Below are 10,980 nucleotides of genomic sequence, written 5' to 3'. Positions count from 1 at the left end.
CTACTTGTGTGTACAGAGGCCTAAGACAAAGCTGGTGATGTTCATGCTGAGTGGTTGGAAGAAGAAACAGAGGGGCTATTCTCCTTTAGCCAGAGTTAAGAGATGTGTTCTTCCCTATTCTGGAAATGCTAAATAAGTTTATGGTTTGTGACTTTTTAGATTAGCCAGGCACAGACTTTAGTCGTTTGTGTGAACATTCTTTTTCTTCCATCCCCCCCTCCCCTCCCCACTCTTCTCTCCCTCTCCTGTCTCACCCACATGTTGCACACACACTTGGACAACACACCATGTGTCATCACACAGAGTGCCGGACCCCTACAAGTGTTGTTTGGGTGGATGGTGCATTTGTTGAGCTGCTTATCTGTGGATATTGGGAGTGGAGAGCAGGATTGTCTGCTGTTGGATGGACGGAACTCACTCTGCTGACACTGCTTTGTGGTCAGACTTTGAACCATCAGTGTAACCGTAAAGTTATAGTTAGGCTGGTTCTCTAGAGTGGCTGCAGTAGTGTTTCCCCTGGGGTGTAGACACAATTTTAACCATGTAGGAGCCTTGCCGGTGTGTAGGTAGAAACAGTTTGGAGGGTGTGGCCACCGGAGCCTTCCTCGTAGTCACTTCTCCATCCATGCTCTGGGCTACTGTAAAAATAGTAGCACTTGGAAAAGGGCGGTTTTCTTTGGGATAAGTCCATTTATTTGAATAATATATTTTTCCCCCTGGTTATGGAAGTGATACTTTTCCATTGTAGAAAATTTGGGGAAAAAAAGCAAAGTATCATAAAAATAATAATTCTCACCATTTTAGAGACAAAATTGAAATCAGATAGTAGTTATAATTTTATATCCTTCTATCCATATTACATCATGAACATACTCCCATTCTGCCATATCAATAAATATTCTTCAAAAACCCAGTTTTTAAAGGCAATAAGTTATTCCATGTTTTGCCTGTTCTTCATCTTATTTGATACTTTTCCTGCTGATGGAAACTTTGATCATTTCAAATTTTTTACTTGCAGAGTCGATGCTGAAATAAATATTGTTATATGTGCATTTACCTCACATCTCTGATTAATTCCTTAGAATAAATATCTGTAATTGGAATTAAAGGGAGAACACATCTATTCTTGATATTGGGGAACAAAATGCAGCCTTTCTCAGGAAGAATTCTTTATTCTTTTGGTTATGAATTCAGGGTCAGATTAGAAAACTCTGAAACTAGGATTGTATCTGAGTTTTGCAAAGTATTTCTCACATAGCATCTCTTCACATAAGACAATGTCAGTGGCAGGAAACCTACATTGTTCCATTTTGGAGATAGCTATTTTTCCCCTTGCCTTATACTTGTGTCATTTGTTTCCTGAAAGCTTAACTATGAAGGTTTCTATCAGAAAAGGCTTCTTTTTATAACCCTGGAGTATGAAGCTCAGTAACTGAGCTTCATAAGGTTTATAGGGCCTTCTGTCACTTGGAGAGACTAGTAAGCTGTCACTTATGCATTATTAATGATGCCCATTGCTAAAAGAAACATTTGATTATAATCTCTGTTGTGGGCTCAATGTAGATAACACACCCACGTGTGTAAGGCTTATCCTGATTTAGAACTTGGAGTCTAAACAGAAGTGTTTTTGGCATGGTCCTTGTAAACTCTGCATGCTCTTTCACCAGGAGGACACATTTTATCCCATTTTATTATTTATTTACTTAAAAAATTATTTATTTATTGAGAGAAACAGAGAGAGAGGCAGAGACATAGGCAGAGGAAGAAGTAGGCTCCTTGTGGGAAGCCTGATGCAGGACTCGATCCCCAGACACAGGATCACGCCCTGAGCCAAAGGCAGATCTCAACCAGTAAGACACCCAGGTGTTCCTTTATCCCATTTTAGTAAGAAACCAAAAATATAGGGGTTTGAAAGCATTCCAGTGACAATTACTATTGGCAAAAGCTCTTTTTTAACTTTAAAAGACTGACATTGAATGAAAAGGATATTAATTTTACTTTTTAAATGCTTTATGAAGTAAAAATTTATTTCTAGAGCTCAGCATTTGGTATACAAGAGCACCTCTCAATGTTTTTCAAATAGTGTTCTTTTTAAAAAATCAATCACGTATTTCCATTTTGAAATCTGGAATATTTCTGTTTTTGGTATTTGGAAAAAGGCAGAAAGTTTTTTTAAACCTATGTATGCACAAGTCTTTTAACATTCTTTTTCTGCTTTGGATTCCACCAATTATGAAAGTCAAAGCTCAGAGACAACGCTAAATGGGAAACAGGAGTTCTGTTCACTGTTCTTTTCCTTACCCTCCTGTTCATGTCCTGGCTGTCAGATTTCCCACATTATTCTAAGTTCAGTGGTGTGTCTAGCTTCCTCAAAGTAAGTTGACACAATGCTCCTGGAATCTGGCCTGCCATGATCCTCGCCTCCAGCACTGTGTAAGCAGAGCTGATCTGGGCAACATGCTAAGGGGAAGTTGGCCTGCAGAGTCCTTCTTGATGGTGGACGCTCTGTCCCCTCCCTCCCCCACACAATCTTCTGATGCTGAGACCTTTATGGGACTGTGGGTTGCTCATTGCTGGGTTCTACCCAAGACTACGGTCTCTAAGCTCAAGCCCTCACATCCTGGACCATACCCTCCTCAATCAGATTTCATCATATTCTCTTGACTAAAAAATCTGCTTCTGTACGAAAGCTGATGGCTTGTGGAAAATGACCTTGATGTATTGATAGCCTCTAACACCCCACCAGGCAAACTATCCCAGCTGTCGTGGAACAGAAAGGATGACAGACCAAATTGAGATGCTCAAATCACATGGCTTATTTAAAAAATTCAAAACTTACTGCAAAAAGCAACAAGAAACTGATAAGGTAATAAATACACCCGAGGTCTGGTGCCTGTGAGATAAAAGGACTGTCCTTCCAGGATTCTAGAATCCTGGGCTGAGTTTTGACTATCTGCTGCATTAGCCTTCCCTGCCAATGATGTGTTTACATGGACTAGAGCTGAGGTTAAACAGAGGCTCAGTAGGTGGAAGGTGCTGGACCCAATACAAACTTGGTTTATTGGGAAGACATCTAGCCAATTGCTATAGGTCACTGATTAATGTGCCGAGTGGCTGTTTTAGATGGAATACTGGCCCCCAAAGATGCTGTCATCTTAGTCCTTAGAACTGTGGATTTGTAACCTCATGCAGCAAAGGGAACTTTGCAGATGTGATAAAGGAACTTGTGATGGGGAGATTATCTTGGATTATCTGGTAGGCCCAATGTAATGCCAAGGGACCTTCTAGGGAAGTGGGAGGCAGAGAAGTCAGAGTTAAGATGTGATAATGGAAGCAGAGTCAAGGAGATAGATGTCTGTTTGAGGACGTTGCGCTGCTGGATCTGAAGACAGAAAAAGGGGCCGTGAGCCAAAGAATGCAGGTGGCCTCTAGAATTTGGAAAATCCAAGTGTTAATGGACTGAATTGTGTCCCTCACCCCTGTTGAATTCATATGCTGAAGTCATCACCCCTCAGAATATGAGATAGGGTTTTTGCAGAGGAAATTAAGTTAAAATAAGGCCACTAGGGTGGCCTATGATCCCACAGGACTGATGCCCTTAAAAGAAGAAGAAGATTTGGTCATAAACAAAGACAAAGGGAAGACAATACGTAAGTACAAGAAGGAGATGGCCATCTACAAACCAGGGAGAGAAGTCTGGAATAGATCCTTTCCTCAAGGCCCTCACAAGGAATCTACATGGTTGACATCTTGATCTAGGGCATCCAGCCTCCAGAACTGTGAGACAATACATTTCTGTTGTTTAAGTCCCCAGTTGGTGGTATTTTGTTATGCAGCCCTAACACACTAATACATCAAGGGAACAAATTCTTCCCTGGAGCCACCATAAGGTAATAAAGGCATGTTGATACCTTTCTTTTAGTCTATTGGAACTTACAATACATAATAGAAAACTAATATGGCGGCTGTGGGTTTAAATGTGTGTTTTTTTTTTTTAGGGCAGAGCACATATGGGGCCAGAATGGAACCATAATAGGTATCATCAGTGAGTGGCCAGTTTAGGGATGAAAAAGCTATTGGCCTGGAGGTTTCATGACTGGATCTTATAACTTGATCTTTGTCTCCATTTTGTCTACTGGTAGCACTTGTTTGTTCTATCACCTATTTAACCTATTCTATATTTTGCATGTTCTATATGGCTAATCTATTTTTTCTGTGTAGCACAGCATGTCTTCTAGATTATGCCATATGCCTGTGGTTAACACATTAGTTTACTTAACACATCAATGTATTTCACCTGTTTTGCACGAGCCACTAGCTTCCTATCTATGTAAATAATAATGTCCTTTGAGTTCCATCCATCCCATCTATTTCCATCTTGTAATTGTACTGAATATTTTAAAATAGTATAGCAAACACATGTTATAGCTACTGTATTCCCAGGGTGCTAATACATTAACCATATTTATTTACAGTTAGAAATAGAGGGCTCTGGGGGCACCTGGGTGGCTCAGTCAGTTAAATGTCTACTTTTGGCTCAGGTCATGATCCCAAAGTCCTGGGATCAAGCCCCACATCAGGCTCCTTGTTCAGTGGGGACCCTAGTTCTCCCTCTGGCTACAGAGGCCCCTGCTTATGCTCACTCTCTCTGTCAAATAAATAAATAAAATCTTAAAAAATAAGAAATAGAGGGCTCTATACACAATGCTACTCCTGACTTCATTCTGGTATTGATTTGGGGGAATTCTATGGCACATGAAAGTTATCAATCTCCTTTTCCTTTTCTTTCTTCCTCCCCAGTTATGATCTTCTTTAATACTTTGGCCACTCTGTATTGTCTATGCCTATTTCCAAGTTACCTTGGCAGGGTTGAACAACTGCAACACAGATCATCTGACCCAAAACATAAAATATTTCTTATCTTATGGAAAAAGTTTGCTGACCCTTACACTAGAGGCCCATGAAAGAAATATTACTATTCCAATTTCAAATTTGAAGAAGCCAAGACTCTGGAAGGTTATTTACTTTTCTAAGGTCCCCAACCAACCAGAAATGGGCAGTGCCAGGGTTCAACTTCAGAACCGTGCTTTTCCAGTACACCATGATTCTTTGGGGAAACTTGTCTTTAGCTTCTCTGATCTACTTTTCCTGCCTTAGAAAGGTGATTTTGACCTGTCTTAATGACCTAATTATGTTTCTGATCTCTCTTCCAACTTGGCAGACTCACATCCAATACATCATACTTGTTTGTGTCTTAGCTATCTTCTGATTTATTATAGAGCCAGTAAACAGTTCTTTTATTCTGTCATTTGAAGTTGTTGATGAAAGAGCTAAGGTTGTGTTGGGTAAAAATGTGGTTTTCTGACACTAGTTATGTATCCAGCCAGAGTGAATCATTTAAAGAAAAAAAAAAACATTTTATGTAGAAATAACTAGATTTACAGAAGAGTTGGAAAGGTAGCACAGACAGTTCCTATATACTCTTCATGTCAGCATCTTATCTAACCATGGCATACTTACCAAAACTATGAAATTGACATTTGTACAGTAGTATTACAGACTTTATTCTGATTTTACTAGGTTTTCCATTAATGTCCTTTTTCTATAAAAAATCTAATCTAGGATACCATGTTACATTTAGTCATTATGTCTCCTTAGTTTTCTATAATCTCTAATCTTTCCTTATCTTTCATGACTTGATATTGCTGAAGAGTACTGTTCAAGTATTTCATAGAATGTCCCTCATTGTCTCATATTTTCCCATTTTTGTCTCATATTTTCTCATGATTAGACTGCAGTTGTGGAGTTTTGGGAAGAATACCATAGAGATGAAGTGCCTTTCTCATTGTATCATGTCAGGAATACACACAATAGTATTATGACTTGTCACTGGTGATGTTAACCTCAGTCACTTGGTAGGGTGAATAATTTTAGATGATTAATCAACAATGTTATGTCACACACTTTTTGTACTCAGCACAATGTTAGGCAGTTACTGAGTGAGATAATTAAGAAATAGAATAGAAAAAAATTCACAGAAAGAGCTAAGGATTTGTAACATGTATAAGAAAATTATTAAGACCTCAAAGAGATGACTAGAGAAAGACAATTCACAAGGGAGAAAAAAGTATGCATTTAAAAAATACATGAAAAAGTGTTTATCTTCATGGGTAAACACAATAATTATCACATCATTATAATATTACAAATATGGCACACAAAAATATTAATTAAAAAGCTAGTATAACCAGTTCTCACCCAGTATGATTATAATTATTAAAAAATATGTAGAGTAAAAAAGACAAAATCATAGAATAGATGTTAAAAGTGATTGCTTTGGATGGTGAGTTTGTACATGACTGTTTTTTTTTCTCTTGGCTTTTCTATATTTTTGGGAAAATTTAACTTAGCCGTATTAATCAAAAGTTGAGTAGGGTAGCAGAAAGAATGCCTACATTAGAGTCAAACCTGGTTTGAGTCCTTGCTCTGCTTTTCGAAGATTTTATTTTATTTATCTCAAAAAGAGAGAGAGAGCATGAGCACAGGAGTGGCTGGGAGCTTCAGAGGCAGAGGGAGAAGCAGACTCCCTGCTGAGCAGAGAGCTCAACACAGGGCTCAATCCTAGGATCCTGAGATCATGACCTGAGCTGAAGGCAAATGGTTAACTGGCTCACCCACCCATGTGCCCCTTGCTTTGCTATATAAAGGTCTTGTGAACTTGGGTAAGTTAGCACCAGGGTCACTTTAGGTTCTTAGATGTCAAATTGGAATCATGAAGTAATTTTGCAACGTGTTTGGGAGAAAAATAAGTGAAGCAATAAGTTTGGAAGCACCTAGCACTGGGTATATTTAATATTATCTTTCTTAAAAGACATGGCACCTGCTTTTGGGATTTTTATCTATCATCTATCTATCTATCATCTATCTATCTATCTATCTATCTATCTATCTATCTATCTATCTATCATCTATTTAAGATTTTTATAGTCTCTATAGAGACAAAATTGAAATACATTCATGGATGAAGGGCTGGAAGGTGAGAGCCTCACTATTGTAGGAGCTCAGGGGAGATGGAGAAAAGGGTGGAAGAAAGTCCAAGAATGTTCTTGGGATAGGTGAGACTTCAGCATTCATTTAGTAACTAACACATTGAATATGCCAGACCCCGTTCTGATCATTTTGTATGCACATTCATTAAGATATTTATTAAGTGCTCACCACAGGCCAGGCATTGTTCTGGAAACTGGTGGTAGAGGGGAGAATGGAATAGATGAAAGTACCTGCTTTCATGGAGGTCATATTCTAGTGAAGGGAGACAGATAATAGACAAACAGTCTGAGTATGTGTTAGTGCTGTGGAGGAAAACAAAGCAGGATGTGTGTATGCATATGTTGCAATTTTAGGCAATGTGACTAAGGTGCTTAGGGCCACAAAGATTCGTAGGTTATTTCCTTGCTCTCTGGATGCTCACTGGGGAAGAGAGTCTTTTTTGGGGGGCAGGGGGAGAGAGTCTTAAAAACAGAGTGATTGCCAGTTAGCAGGGTAAGTGCTATTCTACAAATGGAATGATAAGAAACTCCTCTTTGCCTGGGGAGTTAGGGAGGTCTTCACAGAAGACATGATGCTCTAGCAGGGCCTTGAAATTGGGTAGCGGTTCTCTAGCAAAGAAGAGTAGGAGGGTGTCCCTCAAAGGGGATATGTCCTGGCCACTGGAGTGTGATTGGCTGTGGAGGCTTGCAGGGCTCTCTGGCATGTCAAGAGCATGGGGTAAGGAAGAGAAATGGCTAGGTGGGGTTCTGAACATGAAGGGCTTTCCTCTACCATGCTGGAGAGCTTTCTATTTCATCCTATACATGAGGGAAGTTACAAAGTTCTTTTAAGCAGAGGTGTGCTAAAATATTCTAGCAAGGACTATGAATATTCTAGGTAAGGACTATGACTTCACTAACTGGGGTCTAGCAGGGAGTGGACAAGAAGTTTGGGAGGAGAAGGGGAGGGGAAGGGGAGAGAGGCAGAGAATGAAGGATGGGGTGGCCCCAAGCTCAGTTGGGCTGTGCAAAGGCTGAGGGTCTGTGGGACCTCCCCGGTGAGTGTCCAGTGCAGCTGGTGGCACAAGGCTGAGCTGAAGGCAAGTCAAGAGCAGATGTCTAGGTGTACGGACCCCCCAAGACGGTAGGTGTATCTGTCTTCCTAGGGTAGTTGTCTCCTTCCCCCCTTATCTTGATTAGATTCAGTCAAAATCTTGAAAAACTTAAAATGAATGACACCTCTTTTACTCTTCTGTAATGTGGAGCCAGAGGCTTCTCTCACAAGGTTGTTAGGCAAATACAAGAGTATATGTTCTCCAGAAGCTCTTGTTGATTATTGCTCAGCTAGGCTTTTCTGATTATGGGGTTCAAATGTATGATTGCACATCCCCCACTCTCCTCCCCTGTAGAAACCCTCAGTTTGTTTCCTGCAGTTAAGAGTCTCTGATGGTTGGTCTCTCTCTTGATTTTGTCTTGTTCTATTTTTCCCTCTCTTCCTCTATGTTCATCTGTTTTGTTTCTTAAATTCCACATATGCATTAAATCATGTAGTATTTGTCTTTTTCTGACTTATTTTGCTTAGAATAATATCCTCTGGTTCCATCCACATCATTGCAAATGGCAAGATTTCATTCTTTTTGATGACTGAGTAATATTCCACTGTATATATAGACCACATTTTCTTTTTCCATTCATCTGTCGATGGACATCTGGGCTCTTTCCATATTTTGGCTATTGTGGGGTAATTGGGTGATGGGCATTAAGGAGGGCACTTTAAGGAATGAGCACCAGTGTTAAATGCAACTAACGAATCATTAAATCCTACCTCTGAAACTAATAATACAGCATATGTTAATTAAATTGAATTTCAATAAAATTAAAAAATAAATATATCATTACATGAAAGTATTTTTCTGGTTAAGGAAATTAAAGTAGGAGCATAGCCTCAGAGAAACCAAAGCCATCCCTTTCTCCTGATTCCACGACTCTCCCCTTTTATTTATTTATTTTTTCTCCCCTTTTAGAAGCATGTGTTTTCTGTACATTTTCTGAGCCTTCAGAAATAACTTTTGGCCATGTTCTTCAGGTTGCAAATCCCCAAGGTGTGCACATTTGACTGTGTGCTGTGTATTATTTCTACGAGGCCTCATCCCCTTTCCTTCCAAGTCTGCTCCAGCTTCCTTACTCAAAGTGCCTATTGACATGTAGGCTCTTTGTCTCTTAGGACCTCTGAATCCAGAAACTGGTCAACCCTTTTCTAACAACATTTTGATCTAAGTAAGCCATAAGTTTTTTCCTTGATTCCCTTCCTTCTTGAAGGATGTCTTTTGGCTGCCCTTGTTCTTGAGGGGTTGGTGTAGCCCTCTCTCTTTCACACTCTCTAGCCTCTATTGCTGTGCGTGCATGCATGTGCATATGGTGTGTAGGCGTGCATGCACAAGCGTGGTACAATGATTTTCTGCAGAGGCTGTTGGCTAGAGTGAGTAGGTCCAGCTCTTTCAGGGAGAAGGACAGTTTCCTCCCCATGGGGCAGAGTTGCTCTGACATAGCAGTTTAACTGCCTCCTTAGATGCTCATGTTTTTACTTCCCTTCCTGTTTCAGTTGGAATGAATCACATTTGAAAACATTTCCATCCTTTTAGTGACTACATTGAATAACACACAATTTTTATTACTATTTACCATAATCAAACTTAACCTTTTTCTTTTTAAAATTAGCACAATTATTTCTATCATTATCTGGCTTTCTTCAGTCTGCATACTTAGCTTCATGAAATGGATTCCTGCCTAGATCGATGGAGAAAGTCTTTTTTAATTTCCAGAGACTCAGAATTCATAAATGGGATAATGAAAACTATGGTAGAAGAGTATAGATGATTGGTTAATAGATGGTTCCAAACTATTTTCAACTGACTTTCTCCTCAGCTCTCCTCCCCCGAATGATACTACTTAATATTAAATGATACTACTTAATATTAAAAGCTCCAATATTGAGCTTTTAATTAATATTTTAGAACACTTCCCTAAAATGGGACAAATGCCCCGGTCTCTCTGTTAAATATGAGTTCTGAAATTCCAAGAGAATATTGTCACCCGAAACTTCCTACCCTCTTGCCCTCACTCACACATCCTTTGGATGGATGAAGGGAAGATCGTTACAAAACAGTGGAATTTTGAGGCTGCTATAACATTCATGTTCCTGCTTTCCGAGAGGTTGGCGGCCACATGCTGCTGAGAAGCTGTTTCAAAGGGGAACTGGACTAACTTCCCTTTTAAGTGAGAGTTGCAGCATGAATGTAGATCAATCACAGTTTCTAGTACAGTCGTATCCTCTTTATGAGTACACTTCCTCAAAGACCTCTGGGCATACACTGAATGTGTTAGGCAGAGCCCTTTCAAAATCCAGACGTGTTTTCCGAACAAATGCCAGATTTCCTGGGACTGCTGGTTGCAATCCTTTACTCCACAAATATAGTGCATCTAAGATTGCTTGTCTGGATAATCTTCCCTTCTTAGTGTTTACTTAAAGTAGAAATGATGTTATCCAGGCTCTGGGTACGAATGAGATCATGTCATGAGGTCTCGTTCTGATGTTGTTTTCTCTCAGTAGTGTAGTGACATCAGGATCTGAAGGCAGATGGGAGGCTTTGATGACATTTTGAGGTCCCTGCCATTTCTAACTGCCCATGATGGTTGGGAAATCACAGGGGAAATGAGGATGTCATGTAAGGTGGTAGGTCAACCTGTGTAGTTACTCACAACCATGGGAAGATACTATGGAACTATTATTAGTGTGCTCTGAAAAGGCTAATTTATTTTAAAATAGATTTATTTTTTAGAAAAGTTTTAATGCACAGAAACACTGAGTAGAATGTACAGAGATTTCCCATATGTCTCTTGCCCCCATGCATGCATGGCCTCTCCCATTATCACCATTCTCCACCCCTCCACC

The sequence above is a fragment of the Canis lupus genome, chromosome 31 (genome assembly GCF_003254725.2).
Source record: "Canis lupus dingo isolate Sandy chromosome 31, ASM325472v2, whole genome shotgun sequence".
NCBI lineage: Eukaryota > Metazoa > Chordata > Mammalia > Carnivora > Canidae > Canis > Canis lupus.
The sequence above is the reverse complement of the archived record's forward strand: the minus strand, read 5'-3'. Positions refer to the sequence as shown.